This window comes from Syngnathus leptorhynchus, chromosome 4 (genome assembly GCF_054491065.1).
Source record: "Syngnathus leptorhynchus isolate UIUO chromosome 4, UIUO_Slep, whole genome shotgun sequence".
NCBI classification, from domain to species: domain Eukaryota; kingdom Metazoa; phylum Chordata; class Actinopteri; order Syngnathiformes; family Syngnathidae; genus Syngnathus; species Syngnathus leptorhynchus.
The window spans coordinates 17768640-17792175 of NC_141198.1; the positions used below are offsets into that span (position 1 = coordinate 17768640).

Here is a 23536-nt window from a genome sequence, read left to right on the forward strand (position 1 = left end):
ACATGAACAGCAATTGTGGAGCACTTGCTTGCCGAATCAGGTCTTCTGCCTTCTTAAAATTGCAAAAAGAAATAAAGGGGGAAAGGTTTTGTTGGCAAAAGCCCCGACGTAATATGTTGGAGTCCGGTGTCTGCTCCCCCTTGTACCTTGTGTCAGAGGTTGTGTTGGAACCACCGTGTACCTCATTTTGGTCTCTGCTGAAATCAGCTCCGGTCCGGGACCGAGTGACAAATGATTCCAATCTAGCCTGAGTGCCCTTGACTTGACCCTGACCACTGTAGACAATAAGGGCAAGCTCAGTCACTGGAAAAGATGTTCTGTGCTAATAAAGCAGAGAGCCGAGCAGGGGAAGCAGCGAACAGAGGCACAGCTGGGGAGGGCTTGGACCGGGTAGGGGGGGGGGGGGGGGGGGGGGGGTGAGGTTCTGACCTCTCAGGTGCAGGTTGATAATGAGCGTCCCTGTTTGCTCTGTGAAAATGACCACGGAGAGATGAAAGGAGTCGGGACACAACAAAGAGCCCCATTCTTCGCTGTTCTGAAATGTGATCATTCCTAAGGATTGCCTTATGAAAGCAGCCCGTATGCTGTCTAAAAAGGACAATTAAGCCCAAATACAAACGTGCAGTCCGACTCGAGTTGCCAACAAATATCAAGCACACCTCCGTTACAGACCCCACACATGCAAAGTGAACAAAGAAATCAAAGCAGATGTTTACTTGCGAACGCATGCACGTACCAAATAGCAACATACAAAGACATGCTAAAACAATATCCCAAATCCTGCATTCTGCTTATAGCTCCCCTTGTCTTCTTCTTAATAAACACTATAAAACGAGTACGCTATTGCCAAGCTCGGTGCCATAAACATGCCACTCCAGAAAGGTTCTGGGCATCCAGCTAGTTATGCTAATGAAGTCCCCACCCTCTGTTTTCCACTCTCTCTCTCTTATCCTGCTGGCACAGCTTTCAGTCTTTCGCAGTACACCACTCCATTGTCATCCCCTGCCCCTGTTCAGCTGGCATCAGACTAGATAATACACAGCAAAACGAAGATCCAAGAACCCGTGTAAAAAAAACATGGCACGGGAATGTGGTTAGAATTTCTTTGAACTCAAAAGCAGGCCATTGTTCTTTATGTTTGTGTCCCAATTTGTAGCGAAATGTGGAACAAAATATAATTACCTTCAAATGTGTGTATGAAGCTAATCGGGACTATATAAACACCTCAGGAGTAAATAATTGAGAAGAAACACGGCGAGATGATAACTTATTGAACGGACTAACCTTCACTTGTGTCTCCTGAGCTTTTGAGCTGTGAAAGTAGTTTTGAAACAGGAAGTGATGACTTGAGCATGAGCGAGCTCTTTGTTACGGGGACTTAGAAGAATTTAACGTTGTGAGAGGAAAGTGCTGGGTGGCGTAGTCTGCTGAACCCCGCCGAGTCTCAGTGCAGTCGCCCGGATTAGACGCTCCATCCTTTGGCTGCTTAACACGTAAACCACTTGTCCACCCAAAGCCCAAAGTTTTCTTTGTTTGAGTCAACACAAGTACGGGGAGAATACGCAATCACCACATCGATGTTCCATTGAGAAGATTCGAACCGGGAACCTTTCACTGCAAACATACGACAAAGGTTTTTAGACAAATATAGTACATCAAATCGTACGATATAAGTGGAATGAGTATTTTAATCCCCAAGCAAACAAGTCGACGGTGAGAGAAAGACTTGTAGGCAAGCGCAGCTATGAGATGTTTCTCGTCGAATAATAAGAATAATAAAACCGTCCTCTAGTCACCGTAAAATGATACAATACCAAAAAGAAAGTGGTGCAGCGCTACTATAAACACAATTGAATGGTCTACCGGCGAGATGAAAGACATGATAAACGTAGTGTGTTTATAGCCGCGGTCGGTCATCCAACCGCCACAAATTTCACTTCTCTGGATCGAGCCACCGGCAAAAGCAAGCGAGGGTTTAATGGTTTGTTCCGTATTATGAAGGGAATGCGGGAAGCGCCGAGACGCTCGGTTCCTTCCGTTCCGCTCGGCCATTAGATGGAAATGATTTCTGATCAGTAGCGAGCAGGCCCTGAATCGAATGAGTGACCTCAAGGTGAACATGGAGCTATATGGCCCCATTGCAGGCTCACTCAGCCATCCGTCCGCAGTAGACATCATTACTTCCATATTTTACAGGTGTCAAAAAGATATGGCTGGAAATGTGTGCAAGCTGGAGCAGACGGGGAGAGATGATGAGCAGTAAAACGAGTGAAGCCAGCGTGCTGTGTTGTGTTTGGAAAAATACTAGTACTACACATTATGTGGAGTCCAAATATTAGCGAAACCAGACTGGACTGTTTGATTAGTTGGTGAGGATTTGAATTGAAAGTATTCACGGTGCTTTGGTTTCTTTTTTTTTTTTTTAGATGTTTCTAAATGTATTCAAAATAAAATGAATGGTCACTGTAAGAACAGCTTTAATATTTTAATCTAGAAACTTTCCTCAAAAATATCAGGTAAGTTCCAGGATGAGTCAAAAAAGATCTCCACATTATATAAACCAACCAAACTTTGTTGACAGGACTAGCGACCAAAAACCATCAGCCAGCTCCTTTCTTGGATGTCCTTCTTTCATTCCCAGATTCTATAGGACACGTCTAATGAATCCATATAACTGGAAAAGATTTTAGAGGTACGATATGAAGTCATACTGTACAGAGATCAGTAAGAATCATCCACATAGGACGGCGAGGGGAAGTCTCGGTATTCCCTGCTGCACAGTCATACTGCAGCAATTATTCCAAATGTTTGATCATCCTCACAGAGGCAATCATGGCTGAAAATCAATTTCAGGGACATCAGGCAAAATCAAAAAGCTAGAACCATGCCAACAAGGCCAAGGGCCTGTGTGAGAAGAGAGGATCTTCATCCCCCCCCCCCCCCACCACCACCACCACCACCAACCATCATCATCCCTTTCCCATTGCAAGAAGGTAATCAGCCAGAAACACCAAAGAGCCTGCTGTTAGCCAGAGCCAGATCCTGATCCCATTCAGAGCAGCTTGTGATGTGGAGCCAGGTAGCGTCCAATTAGTGCTTAGTCAAACTTAATGCAAAGTGCTGAATCCAAGTCGTCATAGTCTTGCCATTTCCACGCTTCTGCTGTCAAATTTGGGAACATTTGATTTGGATTTCACAAGACACCATGAAGTTGAAGATACATCTCCATCAATGCTTGCGGACATTTTCTGGTATAGCCAATTGCCTGGATTACTGATGAGACAAGAACGTTGGCTTGATGATTTGCACACCCATGATCCAAAATGGACGGTAATCCATAAAATTATCATTTTAAACGTAAGAATATTACAAACAAAAATGGCAGCTACTGCATCGAATGTTTTAGTTATTTCACACTTGGGTTAAGTTTGATGAAGACGAAGTGGTGTATTTTTGATTGACTGTTTACCGGCAATTATAATTTTCATTTGCTGCAAAATCAATGGCTCTTTAATTTAACGACTCAATAACAGTTTAAGGATAATTAAGGTCTTCACTTGGAAAATCAAAATTAAGATCCACTTGGTCCCATCTCACGTATTTTCTTTTTCTCCATTTCTGTCCACGCACTTTCCCGCAAGAGTATAGACAGCTGTGAAGAGTGTCTCCACAGACTGTGGTCTCTGGCAGAGGGCAGACAATTGAGTTTTGGAAGCTGCACGGAACCAGACAAAGGGTGCCTGAGGTGGCTTCCTCCCCCTGTTTCTTTCTCCATCAGGACTCCACGGGCCGCTTGCCCGCTCTTCCATAACAGCATTAGCAGACATCAATTCAGCAACAGTGGAAAATCCACTCCACCATGTTTCCTCATCAGAGATGTCTTCTGGGTGACCTCTGCCTCAGGTTTAGTGACTCGCATATGAGAGATGAATACGTGCCAGCCTCTGAGGTCGAGCCAAATTCAACAACAGCTTGTCAAGCATGAAATCATCTTTGCAGAGATAGTGTGGACAAATTTGGCTTTCTTACAGGCGCTTTGTCGCTGGGAAAATTCCTGACCTTTTCTTTATGTTCAAGGCCATAAAGATCGAGTTAGATTCTATCCAAATAAATCACAGGGAGGAAACTATGGTCTATCTTTTACAATGCATCTCAGCACATATATCTGAATCTTACTTTTTTGCCCTTTGCTTGGTAATATTTCCAGTGATATATTGAGTCGAGCTCCTTGGAAAAACAACACACACTGCTTTATGCCCTCTGAGGACTAACAAAAAGATTAAATACCAATTAGGTTTGACCAAGATGAGGATGTCAAGAAGCCCTCTGGATAACATGACCTCGTGTGTGTAGTTTGGTCGGAAAACTAACAAACGTCGAGGTCCTACTTTGGACCTCACAAGTATGAATAGCTCTTTGAGAGTTAAGACCTCAGTTGACAATTTGTTTGATGTCAAAGTTATGATAGGTACTTCTATAGCAGAATGCTTTGGAAAAAAAAAAGAAAAAACATCAATGTGTGTGCATTTAATGGCCATCAGGTACATACATTATGCGAGAGTATGTTTATGTAAGAGGATCATCAATAGCGGAGACAAATTCCCCCACGGACAAATTCCAACTTCAAACACATGCTCCACATCTGGATATTTTATCAAACAGAGTGCTCAAATGCCCTCTGTTCTCATCTCTCGGTTAAAAAAAAAAAAAACGGCGTTCCTGTCGACATTTGTTTTCGATTGCCTCATAGCAAGAGACGCGCTTGATTGGTTCTGCCAAAAGTTGCCTTCTGTCACTCTTGATGCAGATGATCAATTACAATCATTAAAACTGATTTTTGTTTTTTGCCAAGCCTTGATAATTACAGCACATTAGGTCAAACATTTATATCATGTCCAAATATTTCTTTTATCTTTAATACCCTCAAGTTAATGACAGATCTTGTTTATTATTTATCGAGGGTCAGGCTGTGGTGACAGCAGAATAGAAGAGTTCACCCACCCAGACAGTCCAGGTCCTCCAGCTGCCACTTGAAAAAGACCAAAACACTTCAAATGGAATGCGCTCAGTCGTGTAAAAGTAGCAGTTACCGGAATGGCTCTCGGTAGTGCCCAAACCAAGGCCGAGCGATTCCGGCAAAATTATTTGATCCACAAATCCAAAACAGCTCGTGTAGGTTTTGGAAATAGCATTCGGCAGTTGGTAGTCACGACCACCCAATTCCATGTGCGGGTAACATGTAATGGAATCAATATGATTTATTTGACAATTTACTAAAGACGATATACCTCTGCAACCTAAAGCCGGGAATCCGACCCTTGATGTATCGTACCGAAGTTCCTAGTTTGAGTCCCTTTCTTCATAACATCTTTGGTCAGATGGCTGTCTGAAGTATAACTCAATATTATACTGAAAATAAAACCGCAATACATGAGAAAGAATATGAAGAAATGCTCCAAGGGCAGCCCTCTGAGAAATATCCCTTGTCATAGGGGAATCTCCAGACGGTGTGTCATGACGGGCTGCTGTTATCTGCCGTTTCGGAGTCATAACCTTTACTGTTCCTTTGCTGTGTACCAAAGCGATGCGCATAGTTTGATAAATGCTCCGTCTGACCTTGTACATTTGTTTTCTTTTCTTTCAGCAGTAATTTTTCTTTTTTTTTTATTTCCCTTGGACGAGTACGTCTATATCTAAATATGTGTTTTAGTGTCTGCGTTTATATGATAAGCCAAGGTTTAAACATAAGACCTTACCATACATCATATCATAATGCTGCCTTCTGTTTAATACATATATGGTTAACAAGAAACTGGAAAAGAAAAAAAAAAAAACCCCACAATCTGAAAATCATAGAAATACAAGGATTTGAACACAGGCCAAGTACAGCATGTGTGCTCCAGTTTGGCAACGGTTAAAGTCGCCACAGGCCAGAGCAGAGTCAACACAGGACACAGCTTGGCTGGCCTCCACGTCCAGATCAATATCTGCAAATAATAAATTAGCTCCCCAGAGAGGTCACGCTACACTTACAGCGGCAAGCTGCCCAGGAAAAAGTCCACAATTGGTGTGTGAGACTCAATAAGCAAGGTGAATGACTGTGCAGGGGCACATCTTTAGCACTCTATAATAGAAAATTAATGGTGCTCAAATCAGTGCTGAGGGCACCCTGAGGGTTGCCTAATAGGCCTTGTTAGAACTGTCATCCCTCACACCGTCTTCTAAAATATCACATGCAAACAAAGCCAAGACGAGAGGGAAGAATTGGAGCGTGGTTACATCCGACGGAGAGGAATTGGGGGCAATGGGATCAAATAAGTTACAAATGAAAAAGAATATGACATACTGTACTACGGCTCTCCATGGTCTGGATATTAAAAGAGCAACTAACTGCTCCTGAAAGTTTATTTTTGATTTAAATGTCAAGCGCTTTGTTATGGCTCCAGCTGTTGTAAATGACCTATATGAATAAAGTTGTCTTGTTATAGTAATAGTAGTAAGACTGTCAGGTAGACTGATTGATGGATTCAAATAAGTAACTTCAAAAGAAAAAACAATCACAATCTTTTTTTTTTTTTTTTGCAGCAATCCAATGCTTTTCTGTTCGGACCGTAAATATCACATATTTCATTTACGTTGTTTGCTTGCCGCACAAACAACCTTTGGAGTCGATGAACACACTTTGTATTGATCCCCGCCTTTCAGCAACACAGTGTGAAGTAATATTTACCGTTATGTGTCAAATATTTCAATTCATTGCATTAAATGGAGCATCCAAGGTACACAAAAGAGCTTTTCCTCCTCACTTTAATTTACCTATGCAGTCATATCAGGGGTGTAACAATGTGAGTGGGGAGGAGTTTCTCCACTCATCTCCTCACCCGCCCCGATCACATCACGACTTCTCCAAACAGATACTGAACTCACCCACAAGCCGCCACTCCGCCGAGTCGCTCTCCACAGGCCACTTTTCAAAGATGACGGGAGTCTTCGGAAACCTTCGTGATGCCAGCTGGAAATAAAAAATAAAAAAAGTTTCCATCAAGGTAAAAGCACGTAGAGTATGTCGAAGAAGCTAAGTTGGTGTACTCCTTGCAGCTAGCAGATCCTTCAAGCAGAAGACGGAACAACGTTGACAACAGAGGCAACAAGAAAGAAACAGCGTAGCCCTTCATTGCGCCGAGCTGTGTAGATCTGATGCTTTTTTTTTTTTTTGCAAGTCTCTGAGAGTACGTCCGTCTGTCTGTCTGTCTGTCTGTTTTCATGCCAGTGCCACAAAGGAAAAAAAAAATGAAACAGCCTATGAGAAGAAAAGAAAACCTGGTTCCTCATCATGCGCTTGTTAGCTCGTCCAATCTATGGCAATCAGCACAGTCCCGGGGGTTGAAAGACACAAGAAGCTGGGGGAAAGGAAGCCGAGTCTGAGCAAAAGATCAATACTGAGCTGTGAAACAAGAAGTGTGGGCTATTTACTCTCCATTGATCTGATGAGGCTGGAGAAACACCTCACTCCACGATTAGATTGAGGGTATAACTCTACTGTGGAAGTCTCTCTCTCGTTTTTCTTCCTCTTTCTTCACCTCAAGGTCAAGATAAAGCCACATCATCCACAAACAAACAAAAATGGATTGCTTCAGCCTGGGAAAGTAATTAATCAGCATTAAAATGCCCAAAGCACTAACAGCCTACTCGTTGCTTAGCAGACCCATGATCGACTAATGTAGACTATCGCAAAAAGTCACTCGCACTTGCTTTTTATCTTTACCTATGCTTAAAAAGACCGGATCATTATTCAAAATCAATCACTTTTTTCTGTAAGATTATGGTAGTACTTAAATACATATTGAATTTATAAAATGTGACTCAACTGTCATTTGAAAATTTAAGATGAACTTACATTTTTAATCAACCAAAATTAGCAGAGCTAATGCTAATATTTACAGCATATCTTTCCACAACCTTATAACTAGGGCTGGGTAAAAAAAAAAAAAGAAATAAAATTGATTTAATCGATTTTGAATCGATACTATTATAATTTGACATAATCGATTAATAGGACATTAAATAAAAAAAATAAACTCATATTTATTTTTCAGACTTTAGCTATTTTCATTAATTAAGGACAGGTTGAATCGATTCGACTCGAATCAAATCGCAATTGATCGATTTAGAACCATCAGAATCGAAATCGAATCGATTTAGAAAAAGCTCACCTTGGCCCTTTTACCATGGGGCCAACTGCTAGTATATAGCTTTTTATTACCATGGCAACAGTGACAGGGTTTACCAAGTACTAAGCTGCTACTGCTAGCACATAATTTTAAGAAAAAAAAAAAAACCAGTAAAAACAGGGATGAAAGGCGAACTTCAAGATCAAGCCGACATTACACTCATAGGTGTACCATCTCGGGTTCCGAACGAGTCGTAGCTTCTAACATCCACTTTTTCCCGCCCCACATTGTAAAATTCTCTCTCCATTCAGCTCATCCGTTGCCTTTCTCGCACTTCTCCGAGGAGTAGCCTTATTGACTGTGTGGCTGTATTACAACAAGCAGCTTCTAATGACTCCCTGAAGACCTCTCTATCCCGACTGCCCGCCTTCCTCTGCCCGCCACCCCCCACCCACTTCAGCGGCTGCTCTTCAGGAGCCAGTTCAGCGGCTAATTAACCCTCTCTAATAGCATAGATTACATTAGCTTTGAGCCGCTCGCACCCTTCACCGGACTGGGCCGGGCCACACAATTAAGGCAGCCTTGCTTTACAAATCTCTTCCTTCACAAGAGCACAATTATGAATTCAAACAAGTTCTTGTCCACACTCACTCACCCGGGGACAGAAGATCCCCGGGGCCACCCAACTCCTCCCCTGCCACCCACCGTAAAGGCCTTCACGCTGAGAGGAATGAGAGACCACACAACAAGAAGGTTGATGAGGCGGAGATGTGAAGGGGAGTGGGCCACCCCGATATTGGGTGAATCAGAGAGGTCACTATAGGTGTTTCATTTGGGTGAGCCGAGAGGGGCCCCGGGTGATAACCCTCAATTTTAGCCTTCCTATTCACAGCTTAATAAAATCTTAATTGGGGTTGAAGGAAGAACTTGAGCTCTGAGCAGGCCATGTATATCATTTGATCAAAACAAATAGCTGAAAGAAAAATGATGACGAGTAGAATACTCATGTTGTAAAATATAATACTTGAGGTCAGTATCGTTTATAATTTATCATCTAAACTTCAATGTTCAATGTAAAAGCCTGTCCTAAACGTTTGGAGCTCTCTGCATTGAGTTGGCCACTAGATTGTAAAAACCGGTCTACAAATTATTCGTAATGTTCTAAGCTTCATTCCCAATTCATGCCCCCTTTTAACACAAATAAAGTGAGGAACAACATCTTCAAAGTCTGGTACATTTCCGTCTCCTCTCAGGTTTGCCAAAGCAGCACTTTCAGCAAAACACTACACTCGACTTTCAATTTCTTTTCAATAGGACAGCTCATTTGCTACACTCCTAGCTCAAACTGCTGACAGAGTTTTCCAAGGCTGAGTGTGTGTGTGCGACACAACCGCATAAACGAATCGTCAAAATGAAGTCAAAGAGTCGGGGACCAACATATCCTATCATTAAGCTACTCAGCGATCATTAGAGGTACTGTATACGGGCGGCGCTATGCAAGGTCAAGGCTGCTGTGTTTTTCCCAAGTCAGCAGAGGAGCAGTAAAAGCAGGATAATAAGCCGCTTCCTTCTCATCTCTGTCTCAAATCCACTGCTTTTCTCTTCCAACTGCAGCCAGGTTTATCCATGTACCATATGTGCTGTATTTACCTAAATTGAAGATGACAGAGCAAATCGCAGGAAAGACACGCAAAGTCTCATTTTGGAGGTCCAGCACCTAACAAGGCGGGATTTTTGATTAAAGCCACACTCGTTGTGCATTGCAACCTAACCCGGCAATACTGTACATGCGCATATTACTTGGAAATGGCAGTAAATATCCCTTGATCAAAATCAAACAGGCAGCCAAAACGTCGGGCAGAGAATTAAACCTTGTTTCATATTGGCAAGAATATTACTGTCAGACATTTTAGTTCTCTTTGTTAATGCTTGGAAGCACATTAAGTTGACTTGTGTATGAAACGGGCTTTATATTGTAAATAAATTTGAGTAACTTTGTTTTTTTTTTTCATCAAGCATACTGGAAAAAATAATATTTATATATTTTTTTATCTTTTTATTTATTTTTGAGACATTCAAATGTAACATTTTAACACCAATAAATATGCAAGATTTATTTGTAAAATAAATATAAAGCGGCGACACAATGTCGGTTACTGAAGGACAAACAGGCGTCCGCTCACCGTGGATGGCAAGGTAGGAAACGTTCATCAAGATAATAATGGATCGCTTTAAAACCGAGCCCTGGCTTTACTGAGATGAATATCCTGCTCGCTCTCTTACTCAGCACTTTGGCCTTTAGCCATTCAATGAGCCCTTCATCACACAAACAACCTCACCCGACCTACGTTGGATATCAGCAAAGGCCGTACCCGACTGAAGTCTGGCCACTCATTTGGTTAATTTTTCCTCTTAATGTTTTTTACGAGTACATCACCTCACATGTCAAGGCTTTTGGCAAATTTAGCATGAACTTAAATTCCATTACCTGCCAGGCATTAATTGCTAAGTGAGCAAAATAATTCTCCCCTTGGGGGCTATCCAATCCCACCCCCCTTCGTCATGTGGCTAACTATTCTGTCTAGACTAACTTAGCGCTCCATAATCCACCACGGGGATCAATAAACTGCTCGTAATTCAGTAGCAATAATGAGATTTCACTTCAACACAAGCGCCGTCGCACTTCCCGAGGAAAAGGCAGGGGTGTAAAGTGATCATGTAATTATTAAAAGGACAGACAAAATGAGTAAGTACTTCACATGGGGGTGCCTCAATTAGATCCACTTAAAGCTATCATTGTTATTCCAGACAAAGTTAATCAAGGAGGAGATACTCTGGCATCAATTTCAGGAGGTGATAGAATGACGCCGGTCGGCCGGCCCGCTCAACGGATCTCCCGTTTCCCCGAGCTCACGATGTCATGGAGGCCATTTTGCGGTCAAGTGTTGGTAGGCCATTACTAGGTGATAGATTCAGCCACTGATCAAGAAATGCAGTGGATTGGAATGAATTTTTTTTTATTTTTTTATTAGCAGCACTAGAATACAAAATGTGCAATACTTGAAGTGTGCCTGGCAAAGAAATCTTATTGCACAAATCTCAAAAAAATCCATCATCAAGAATGGCTTTTGTTGCTTCTCCACTGCTTTGGTATTTGACTCCCTTTTTTTTCCATTTGTATTTATTTTCGACCAATTTGCTGCCAATTTTGACTATCCAGATTGAATAAAAGGGTCTCTTAAGGTTATTCTTACAGTTTATTTGCCGGTGACATTTGCAGCGCATCCCCAGTAATTACCACACTAAACAAGAATCAATGTTGGCAGGAATCCCCGTGCTACAAAGGTAGCAAGACTTGAGGCAACAAATTGCTTCTGGCTGAGCATTTTGTTGACTTTCATTATTTTATATTCAATGTTTCTTTCATCCATCAGCAAATCACTCAATTATATTAAGAAACATCTGCATAGCATTGGCATTTTCTTTTCCGAATGTGCATTTTTACAAAGTGTCACGGACTTATTGCAACACGTGGCTTTTCACGACGCACTTTCAGACACCAAAATCAGCAATCACAACTAGCCCATCTGCAACACGGCGCATTACCATAATTGGTGTACATTACACGCTTACCGAGAGCATTCCGACTCACAATTCTTCACTCTTAACAAGAGGAGCTGGCGAGATTAGAGGAAGATAGTGGGCGCACTCAGCAGGAGTTGGAGACTTGTGGGAAATAAATGAATTGACAATTAGAGCGTAGTGAACGAGCAGGTGTATGGGCCAGAGTGCAAGTAGGCCAGTGGCGTTCCCCGCACCTGCAACGGCGGCCCAGGTGATTGACGGCCCCGACCGTCTCAGACAGCTCGCAGACAGTCGGCAAGAACCGCTTTGACCTCTTCCAGCTGCTCGAGCTGAATAAATTCAACTTGATGGGAATTAATCTCGTGTAACCATTTGCAATTTGCAAATCCAACCAAAAATATGCAAGAGAATCTGCTGAGCTTGGAGTGGCAAGCAAAGTTTTCACTCAATCTAGTTTGGCATTGTTTTTGTTTTCTCGGAGTGGCGAACAAACTTTTGACTTGATCTTGTTTTACATTGTTTTCTTGCGAGACACATAGACACTTGAAAAGACTCTTTGGAAAAAGTCTTAAATGCATCCCGGAGTCAGCAGTGCTGTGAATATCAAATATTTTTAAAATCGTTTATTGTATCGATTATTAATCGAACGATCGGATGTTACTTAGCCAATTATTCAGGACGACACTATGGAGTTGACATTCATAGCAACAGTTTGCGACTTCGATATAAACGCTCCAACCACAGTCAGGAGGACAAACATGATATTGTTAGCGGAATCCAAATTCGATGACCTCATTCGGGATTGTTACATAATATGTACTATATACAACTATAATAGATAATTGTCATAATCCAGTCAGTCTCCATTTACACCACGGAGCGATGACATATGCACACTGGTCTTATTTTAAACACGTATCTAATTGTCTCACATCAGCGATCGGAGTCAGGGCATCGTTGCTTGAAGAATAAATTGGGTAATTCAATTAAAGCACTTTCCTATAAGACACATCATAAGTGATGGAGGACGAGTCGAACGCGGGCCTGCCTGAACTCCGCCCCTCCCCCCCCAGCCGATCACTCGGCTTGCCTGACAAATGGCTAGCAGAGTATAATTGAAACACATTGCTGCCAGCGTAGGTCAATAACATCACTCTCGCTGCTCACCAGCACCAGATTAACAGACTATTTTATCTTCCTGCAGCCTGTCCCAGCTTGACAGAAGGGGAAGCATCAGCTGCTTATCCACAAAAGAGGCCGCTTATCTGGAAAATAAACAAATACATTAAGTGCAACTGCCAGCTGTCTGTCCAAACAGTTAAGGGCTACTTAGTTGAAGGCAAACATGTGGGCGGTGTTTTAGTTAACACAATCATGCGGGATGGAGTACCGCTGTCACTTCAAAAAGTCGACACGGATCCGCTCCCAATGTCAGAGGAGGAATTTAATGTCTTTCAAAAGAAGATTCATCGCGTCCAAATTTTCCAATGTCAACGTCAAAGTCATTCGGTAACGAGTATTTACCTGAAAAGCGTCATGCCGGAAGATATACGAGTCAATCGGCATTGTTTGTGTATGACAAACATTGAGGATTAATTAGCTTAAGCGCAAGTGTAATGCCAAGCTAAAAAGATGATTATATGTATTTAAGAGTTGATTTATGGTCAAGGGTAAATGATCGCTTCCATGTGACTCAACTGTAAGTTAGTCACAATTTAATTCAGCCCATGTTTATTTATGTGAGCATAAAAAAGAACTTGAATATTCAAACAGCAAGGAACACACGTCACACGTGTTTTTGTCGAGGCTTGTAACATTCTGTCTCTGCGTGTTCCCACACAGCGCACAACAAATTAGCTACGGGTGGATATTCAATTAAATCCATTGTCAGGAGCAGGACAGGAGGCTGTGTACAGTAATCCACGATGCAGAACAAGGTGGCGCTTCTATTGTCAGTCTGACGAATGGAAATTATTTGCAGTCGTGTAAAACCAACAGATTAGGCCACAGTCGGGCTGCTGGATATTGTAAGATGTCAGCGACTAACCAAAGCCGGGAACCTCATCTCCCATTGCAAAGAAGGCTTTTAATCCGCTCCCTTTACACAATCAAGCCGTTTGACATGACTTCTCTACAACCTACGCACTCAAGTCTTTCCTTGGACTGATAAGGGGAAGACTAAAAAAAACAAAGAGGGCCATACAATGTGCATTCCTTTGGATATTATCATCCAAGTTCAGATTCCACCCATGAAAAAAATGCTCACTCTACTTTTCTGAGCTTTACATTTTTGTTCAATTTTCCAGCGAGGAAAGTTTGATGTCATAAGAGAGTAATTATTCATTGCTGGCCGCCTGCTTCTCGGTTGCTAGCAAGGCTCTGTCCTTCTTGTGTGTACGACACTATTTTATAGCATTTTATTGTTGAATCGCGGCCTTGGCACTGCGGCTTTCACTTGATGAAATCATAAGTCTACAAAAGAGACAAAAGACGACTTGACGAGCGTCCCTAAAACAATAGCTAAAAAGTGGGATCCTTTACGAGTTATTGTTAAGAGCAGAGCCGGGTTGACTCGGCCTTTAACTAAAGTTTTGATACATTGACTGCATTCGAGTACAAAGATTCACACATCAGCGAAGGCCGGCTTATGTGTGACTTGCTGAGAACAAACTCAATTCACTGAAAGTTCTCAAGGGCCATTACATTCGAAAAGAAGGCATGTTTTCTAACCTCCAAAATGTCAAGTACCAGGATGGATTCAGGCGTTTGCATTTGTGTTCCTAAGAAGAAGAAGGTTTGGAGTGGAGACTGAGGCCACGCGAAATAGTTTAGCCTTCCTCGTTGAGGCTTTTTTTTTTTTTTAATTGTTGGTCTTGTAAGTTTGGGCTTAAAACGAGAAAGCGTGAATGACTGCATAAATGAATCGGGAATCAAGGAGGTCAGATATTAGCACTTTAAACCTCTTAAATCAGTTAACCGGGGGGAAAAACAACTTTGGATGATAAAATTCTACAGAATACAATGACAAGCAGGGAATTTCAGAATCTGGACTCGGCAACCTTGAAACACAAGACTGAAGGGAAAAATGTTAAAAACCTTAAATGTATTCCAGTTGCTCTAGCAATGAAGATTGCTTGAACCTGACCCCAATTCACCGCACGAAAGGTGGGACCTTCAGTTTGCAAAATACAGCCTTGTACGACAAACACTCGTGGGGCCAAGTCATTCTCACAGCACCTCAGTCTAATTTCCACACGCGTAGGCCCTTCTCAGCAACTATTTGTAACCTGGGTTATTAGTTGACCTCCGACCCTACCCTCAGATGGTCCGAATAGAAAGTCCTTCTTCTGCTGAGCTAACGCAGACAGTCATTGTAAGTAGAAGAGCCAAAGAAATATCACCTCTAAAAATGATTATGGTTATTCAACCACTTACAATTCCTCGCTATTGTCAATTAGACATCAAGTTTATTATTTGTATAGCCCTAAATCACAAGCAGTCTCAAGACATCAACAGTAGGCTGTGACTATTCCGCGCTATAAGACATGACGGCAAAAATGTTGGAAAAACCAAACAAAATAATAAAAAAAAAAAGAATAATAATCTGTGCATCATGGCGTCCTTTCACTGGTGTTGTTGTCTAAGTATCAGACTACCTCTTTATAGTGAAAAGTGGTTTGTTCCACTGACTCGGGCCTCTTGGTCCGCTTCACATAACTGACCATAATTCAACCAATTTGGTAGTTTGAGGTCTCAGAGGCCAGCGGAGAAAAAGTTTGAAGAGGCCTAATGACAGACGGAAGGGCCAGATGAGGGCACTTCTTCCTCGAGCTCTACAGGAAAACATTTCCAAAGCAGATCCTGGAAACCGCAAACATCCATTGGCTGCAGTGAAATACAAAACGGAATTTTAAATGATTCAAGTCTTCTGGATCAAAAAAATATTTCTGTGCTTTTATTGGTAGACTCCATAACCACAATGGGCATTTGTAGGGTGCTATGCCACCTAAAGGGTATTAATTGAAAAGTGAAAAAAAAAAATAATGGCATGGGACTGAAAGACCCAAGCACAGTGTGTGCTTGATAGAGGATTTTTTTTTTTTTGTAAAATGCAGTCTGGGCATGTTAGTGAGATGTGTGCTTGTGATGGAGAGAAAAGATTGTGTGAGATGTGAGGGGTGTCTTTGTGTTGTTGATGGGCCTCTTTGTAAATGAGGGAGAGAGCCTCTGACCCCGAGTTGGAGTGTTCTCGCTACACAATTAAATGGTGTTGACGCATGAAAATGAATAATCAATCTGCTTTATTATCACTGATGTGAAAATTACTGATAGTGGTGCAAATGGATAAGAGAAGATTGGAATATTTCCACGTGCTCATAGAAGCTGTTATGGTGAATCTCATTTATTTTGCATTTCATGAATTTGAACTTGGAAAGAAATAATAGCAACTCCATATTCACATCATGGATTTTTTTTTCTTGGTTATCATTATAAAATATCAAAGTGGAAGCATGTGGGGATTTTTTTTTTAATTCAGCAGATTTTGTGTGCTGGTTTTGTGATATGCATCTGATGTGAAGGTTATTTATTGGCTCCACTTTTGTCGCAACTGTGCAGTGGTGCAATCAGCACTGTAAGAAAATAAATGGGTCAAAATGCCAGACCCTGATTAAAATCATCGTAATTATAGAGCCGCTTCAGCTCCAATTTGCTGGCTTTCCCAACATCTGTTCTCGTCAAGAAGAACAAATCCCAATGAAAACAGACACGAGGCTGCTGAGATTTTTGACGAGCCAGCACGTGTGTTCTGCATTTTTAATATCTTGTATCGACAAACAGCCGCAGCTGGAAAAGCCGAAGAAGGAAATGGATAGATTTGCTCTGCCCTTTTGCAGCTTTAACAGCTTTGTTGGTATGACAATAAAAAAAAAAAACTCATCTCAAATGTCTTTGCTGGGGTTCTTCGAGTATTGTTCTAGCTTACTGTCTACATGTGCTGCACCGCCATTTATGTTCAAACTGTTCAAAAGCGTACGCCATTGCCAAAAAGATGCTGTGTTCTCCAATTTGTACATATCAAATACTGAAAAAGGTATTTGAAAAAAAATAGAAGCCTGTATGTATTTTATTTTGGCGGTAATTTGATCATGAAACAAATTCATTCCTTTGACAATCACATGCCATGACAGGTTACACGGAATGTCGGTCCGCTTTACATTTATTTCAGAGATTACATTTCGAGGCATAAAAAATCTAACAAATGAGACCGGTTAAACTCATCAAACCGGCCTTGCTCCTTCTGACATATCAGCTAATATATATATATATATATATATATATATATATATATATATATATATATATATATATATATATATATATATATATATATACCTACACAAGCAATAGACTTTCTTGATCAGGGGGCAAGCAAAGGATGGGCAAAACAATATCCAAGTCGTTTAAACAGACACACGAGATCAATATGTTGTGAAATGGCAAAAGAAAAAAAAAAAACCAATTTAAAGCGGTTTATTGACTTGTTAAAGTAATTTCGACTTGCTAGTACAAGACAGATCGGAGCAATATTTATATGGCAAGCTGGCGGTCAGAAATGATACAGCAGCTGTTGCCAGATGCCGGCGTTATAATGCGCATCCATCATGCTATCATTCTAATACTCCCTTCTTCCTCCTCATCTATATCGCTGCAGTCGTCCTTCACTTTCTTAAAAATGGCCTGCCTTGGTTTTCGCCGCAACCTGACAGTCTTAACACAACAGCACGGGCTAATTACGGCTGCATCTGTCTTGCGGGTTATTTGTGGATTTTAGGTAGGGAGTCGCCCAGTGTGGATGACACAAGGATGATGCATGCGTGGACAATATTTGAGCTTGCGGTCTGCTCTAAATGGAACAAACAAGGGACGTTAAAGAAATGTGTATTATGAGGTCAAAAATTTTGACTGGATGATGTGGACAAAAATGTTGATTGTCGTTATCTTTACGTCTTCAAAAAATAATAGCCGATAATATACTTTTTTTTATGAGCAGAACTTTTTTTTACCATTTCATGAACTAACTTCCCAGTTTTGTTGTTTTTTAATTAAGAATTATAATTGAAAAATACATTGTCATTGTCAAAATACATTGGTTTATAATTCAAAAATACATTGTCATGACGGTGAGAGTTTGGCTATGAAACTATTATTTTATTAAAAAAATCAAATTATGCGCTTGAGTAAAACAATGTCGTTTATAGCTAGATCTTCAAAATAGTCGCCAAAAAAATCCTCAAGTTTACCCTCAACAATCTTGTCTCCCACTTTCCATTTGTATTATAAAAATACCGTTGATGAAAGAATGCCTTTTAATTTTCAGCTCAGCATCATTCTGACATGTGCTGTTGATGAATCACCACAGGATGTAATACATCATTTGCAGATTTCCTACTGTTTTTTGATGAAGTTGGGATGACCGGGCTTAGTCAGACTCATTACTTTTTGGGGAGCCGATTGAAAGCACGCCCAGACACGCTCTCTGTTATTGTCATTAGAAACACCCGAGCACCAGCTTCTGCACCGCTGCAAAATTATCACCTCCAAATTCACACACTGAGACGTCAGTCTTCACACCCACGAGGACCTCATACATCTCGTCTAGATTTTAAAATCAAGCGTAACGCTGAGGTCACCCATTTTCTGCCCTCGGCCTGATTTTAGAAATAAAAACCATCCCGATTCTGACCTTGAACTATAAATTATGGCACCGAACTTGTACAATAATATAAACACCCCCTAGTGGCTTTAAAGTATATTACAAAAGTGCTTTCCTGAATATTTAAAGTAAAAGTCATTTTGTTGAGCTTTTCCTTAAATGATATTATTGGAGGACGTATGAGTGGATTCAGTGCGGGTTTGTAATAAGGGGACAGTGATGTGCTTGAGGAGATAGTGAAGGTTCACTCACAGTAGCACCAACCACCACCCACACCAAGTCTTTTTCTCCTGCCGGGCTTGCCACTAAGGAGCCGCCAGGTCCAGAGAGAGAACGATGAAGAGAGGAAGATTGGGGGAGACTGTGAAAAGAGATGAGAGCGGGGGGGGGGGCCTCTGTATTCACATATTGAGGTTTGCATATTGCTTCCTTTGCCACAAGCTCCTCAAAGGCAACGCCTAGCCTGCAACACATCTGGGAATGAGAGGAAAAAGTTGAAGAGTTCCTCTTTTGCTTTCAAAACCTCCAAACCAATTTTTGTGTCGAGCATTCCACCTCCTCAACTTTTTTTTTTTTTTATCAACTCTTCCTTCTTACATTAAAATGTCCCAAGTGTTGTTGTGCTGAGTTGTATCATTTGTGATATGTTGCAAGGAATGAAAAAGACGTGATCAAACAGGCTCGAAACGATGACTCGATGAATGAAAACATTTTACAATCGATTACTTGCCGATCATTTGATTCATTTTGACACTTCTGAAGCAAATCTGGCAATACAATGATGAAACTCAAATCACAGGCAGGCTGTCTAAATAGGAGACGGTCAGAATGAAGCTAAATCACACAATCATGGATTTGATTAAAATTCAATTGGATTTCCAGAAAGTGAAGTTGAGTAGCTGAAGAGACGTCAGCAGGTTAAGAGGATCCTTATTTTCTCAATATTTTTCTGTTGTAGTGACAGCTGTGCCTTCTTTCCAATTTTCATTTTTCATCTTCAGCTCTTTCTTTTTTTTTTTTTTTTTTGCTGTTTATCCCTGAGGTGTCCTCCGGGGATACCTACAGGATAAGCCTTTTGAAATGCATTTCCCTAAAAGAGCCTTCCATTCCATCTTTGAACTGCTGCTATCACTCCAAAATGGCCTCAAGAAAAAGTGTAAAATGCAGTACAGAGTGGTGGCAAACATAGCCGTGTTTTACCTTAGTGTGAAGTTTAGTCGTTTTAGAAAAGAAGCTCAGCCCGAGCACTGTGATACATACTTGCGGCACTGTGATGTCTGCTGGCAGCTAGAGAAAAACTCGAAAGGATTCAATCACGACGGAGAGTGGGGCTCTTCTTAATGGAAGCAGGTGGACCGGCTAAGAAAAGCTACTGACAAGAATCTCCCCAAATGTTTTTTGGACTATTTTGAAATATCATATTTATTTATGTATTCATTTATTTATTATCATTATTGCATATTTACAGATTTTGAAACATCATATTTATTATTATTTACAAATATCATGTGTATTTATTTAGTTTTTATTATATTGACTTTATATTGAAAGATTTTGAAATACCATGTTTATTATTTTTTCATCTTTATTTCATATTTACATATTTAGAAATATCTAAAAGCCCAATCTTTTGACCTAAAGCCATGTTGGTGCAGTTCTTCTAAAGTGCATCACTGCGGCACATCATGGCCTGCTCCCTGCTCCGTCAACCAATTATGCCAATTATAAGCAGAACCCCCTGTGGTGTTTTGATAAGAGCCTCCACATTTTCCTCCAATGAAGTAATTTGTTCCAGTATTTGTTTACAGAGAGAGGCTGTGACTCGCAGCGAAAATAATATTTGCTATCTGACTTTGCCATCAGAGCACAGAGAATCCACCACTGGCTAATCTTAACCTGGCTTTCTCCCTCACGTTTAATCTGGTCACGGCTTCTTAGCATCCACGGGAACTGTGTGTTAGTGTACGTGATTAAAGTGCCTACATTTGAGGCCAGCGCACAGGAAAGAGACAGACAAGCCAAGTGGTTCTCATGCCCCCTCTTCTTCTCCGATGGTGTCAGGAAGCAATCACGTGTGAAAACTTGCCTCGACTTCGCTCGCCTGCGCGTCGACGGCGAAAGTTTGACAGATCTGTGCACCGCGGAGGCGTCTCTCCTCCATTTGGCATGCCATGCGCGTCTGGTGCGTTGGAGACTGCCTGTCAAACGCCGAGGAGTCGATGGCGCAGTCAGGGACCCTATGGAGCACCAGATGGGCCATTAAGGTAGTATTAATGTAGATGCCATCCGTTTTTTTTTTCCCTCTGACTGGGACATGCTCTCTCGAACTGAGAGCAGCTGCTGCCGTTTACTAAGACAGCATCCTGCTAACTTCAGCCAACTCACCGCTGACTAGCAGTCAAGTACGGCTCTGGTCTTCATGTATGTTTATTTTCCTCGGGGTGTCTCCAGATGTTTTGATGAAATATGGTAGAATCGCCAATGCGGCCAACACAATCCCTACCAGTAGCCAATATTACAGTTGTTTCTCCATAACGCATAATAAATTGTAAATTACAGTGGTGCCGTCCGTGACCACGTTCTCAAATCAAAATCAATGTTCCGAATTGAAATGAATGGAAATGTCATCAATCCGTTCCAGCCTCTCCAAAAACGGACATATTTGTTTTTAATTTTGCACAGTAATAAAATGTAAAGATGTTAAACAGTTTTTGCCACATTTTTTGGATTGATTGTTTTGCACTTTGCAGCCAGACCCTTTCCGATAGCACAGCTTCATAATCACGAATTGCCTCTTTGGCGTCACAAAAACAAACCGAAAAGCAAACACTTTTGGAAGCAATTCTTTAAATGCACAAGGTTTGCTGAGGTCTTGCGCAACATCATCAGTTTTGATGCATTTTTCTCTGTAAATCTTAGTTGAACTCCAAATTTTACAACTTGCCGGTAGACTAAGTTGTTATATCATTTCCTGTTTTGAATAGACTCACATGAAGTAAACATCCACTTGTGCACAAGCAGGTGGTAAATGCCTCTCATCTTGTCACTCCCCCCCCCCCCAAAAAAAAAACATTAGCACCCTAATATGAGTATAGAAAAGAGAATCCATCTGTGCAGCCACACTTTAAGCTCATAATCAAGGCATGATATTCAGTTGCATACAGTTATTTCTGTTTATGCCCTCGTGAGTGCTAATATCATGCTTTAATTGAGAGAAAATTGGCTGTTGGCAAGAAAGTGAAAAGAAGGTTACCGAAAGCCCTACCATGAATAAGTGTTGCAATCAGTAATATTCTATTTAGTTAAGTAGCCTAAAATTGGATGTTTTGAGATCATTATTCAAATCACATTGACAAAATCCTATTATGAGAATTTGTTTTCCGGGGAAGGAAATGTAGAGAATTATTAATGTCTTTTAAATGCGTTTTCAGTTTTACATACACCGACCGGGGACATATTAGGGAACAGTTAAGCGCGGTATGGCTTCGATTGAAACAAGGTCACAAAAACCATATTCTCTCATTTACATGGGGAGGATAAAATACATCATCAACTGCAAACGATAAAAAGCGTCTGCGGAGAGTTCCGGAGTGCCGTCAACAATCTTGTCACATGACGGTATTTAGAGACGAGGTCTCCGAAAGGGGTCATGATAGGCTTCCTACACAAGTGAGCTGAGACTACCTCGTTACTTCACCTCTCTTCACTTCTTGGAAGAGCCCAAGGCCTGAGAGAAGGAGCAGAACAAGCGTCTTTTTGAAGCCCCCCCCCCGAGGGATATGGATATAGAAGTTTAGGTCGCAATACTCCCACACTGTATTCTCACATGGCCTCCAACTTGTGCGTTAACAATGGGGAAGTTCCAAAAGTGCACACTGGACTTACTTTGCCAGCATCTCACACACTATCCCTCAGTCTGGGCGGCGTGGGGGAGGAGAGTCTCGGGAGGCAGATGGAATGAGGATTGCGGTGTTGGCATCAACGGTGGTCAGCGTGGAAATCAAACGCACCGCTACCCAAGCGCGGCAAACACTTATGCTCCCTCCCGCGTTAGTGTGCGTGCGCCGTCAAACTGACACCTTCTCCCTTGGCTGCTCCTGACAAGGAATTTCCTTGTCGGAAAATTTGCCAGTTCCGAGCCAAGACTGCTGTGGCAATTTGTACGCTTATGAATAGATTTCTGAGTAGATGAGATAATACGTTTAGCGAGTCGTGGAGCAATTTGGGGGGGGGGGGGGGGGGGGGCAATGCACACGGCGGTACTCAGGCTCTATAGTTTGTGATTAAAACCACTTTTGTTTATTGTTAATCATAAGATGGGATTCTAACTCGCTTTCCATTAACTTGCGCTTGTTCCATCAACTCATTCTTGTTCTGTAATCTGAAGAGCCTTGCTTATTTCTGAATACAAATCAGTTTGTCCATAATTGACTGTGAACAGAAGAGCCAGTAAATGAATAGGGCCAGACTTCTAACGACAAATCGGACGATTGAGCGAATGCAAAAAAAGTCATATTCTGCGTGTCTGACAAAATGTAGAAATAGACATAGAGGCTTGAGAACCAATCTCTGCTTATCCAAACAAGTTGATGTGGCGCTTTATCCTGGAAATCCAACAGGATCCTTCATTTACAAACTTGAGATTTATTGCATTGCCAGGCAAATGCTTTCAACAAGCGCCGTCGCCGCCATGCCATCGTGCTATTGTGGAGGAATGAGCGCTACGCCGGGCGGGACACGCAAGCCAGGCTTTTGATGGTGGCGGAGTAATGCTGTGAAAGAAAGAGAGAAGCAATGTGCATGTGGGGGTGTTCAACAAATAGGTTATTCGGAATGCTGTTGTTGTTTTTTTTGTTGGGGTAGAAGAAAGGAGGCATTAGAGGGTCCATGGCGAACCAAGGTAGACTTTAAAGCAAGGCGATTAACGTGAAAGGGAAATATCGAATGGTTTTTTTTTTTTCATTGCTGTGAGCAGAGTGGCAGAGAAAAGCCTGTAATCACATTATTATTTGTGCGGGAGATGAAGATCAATCAGGGTTCAAGCGTGTCATGATGTTTAACAACA

At 41.5% G+C, this 23536-nt stretch overlaps 1 long non-coding RNA gene across 2 annotated transcripts in view; it reads right to left on the minus strand.

Moving 5' to 3' along the window:
* LOC147058589 (uncharacterized) overlaps positions 1-23536 on the minus strand; it is a 128538-nt gene that overhangs the window by 67096 nt on the left and 37906 nt on the right. For both annotated transcript variants that reach the window (XR_015065863.1, XR_015065864.1), the window contains exon 3: positions 6928-7012. This is a non-coding gene — a long non-coding RNA (uncharacterized LOC147058589). The remainder of the gene's footprint in view (positions 1-6927; positions 7013-23536) is intronic.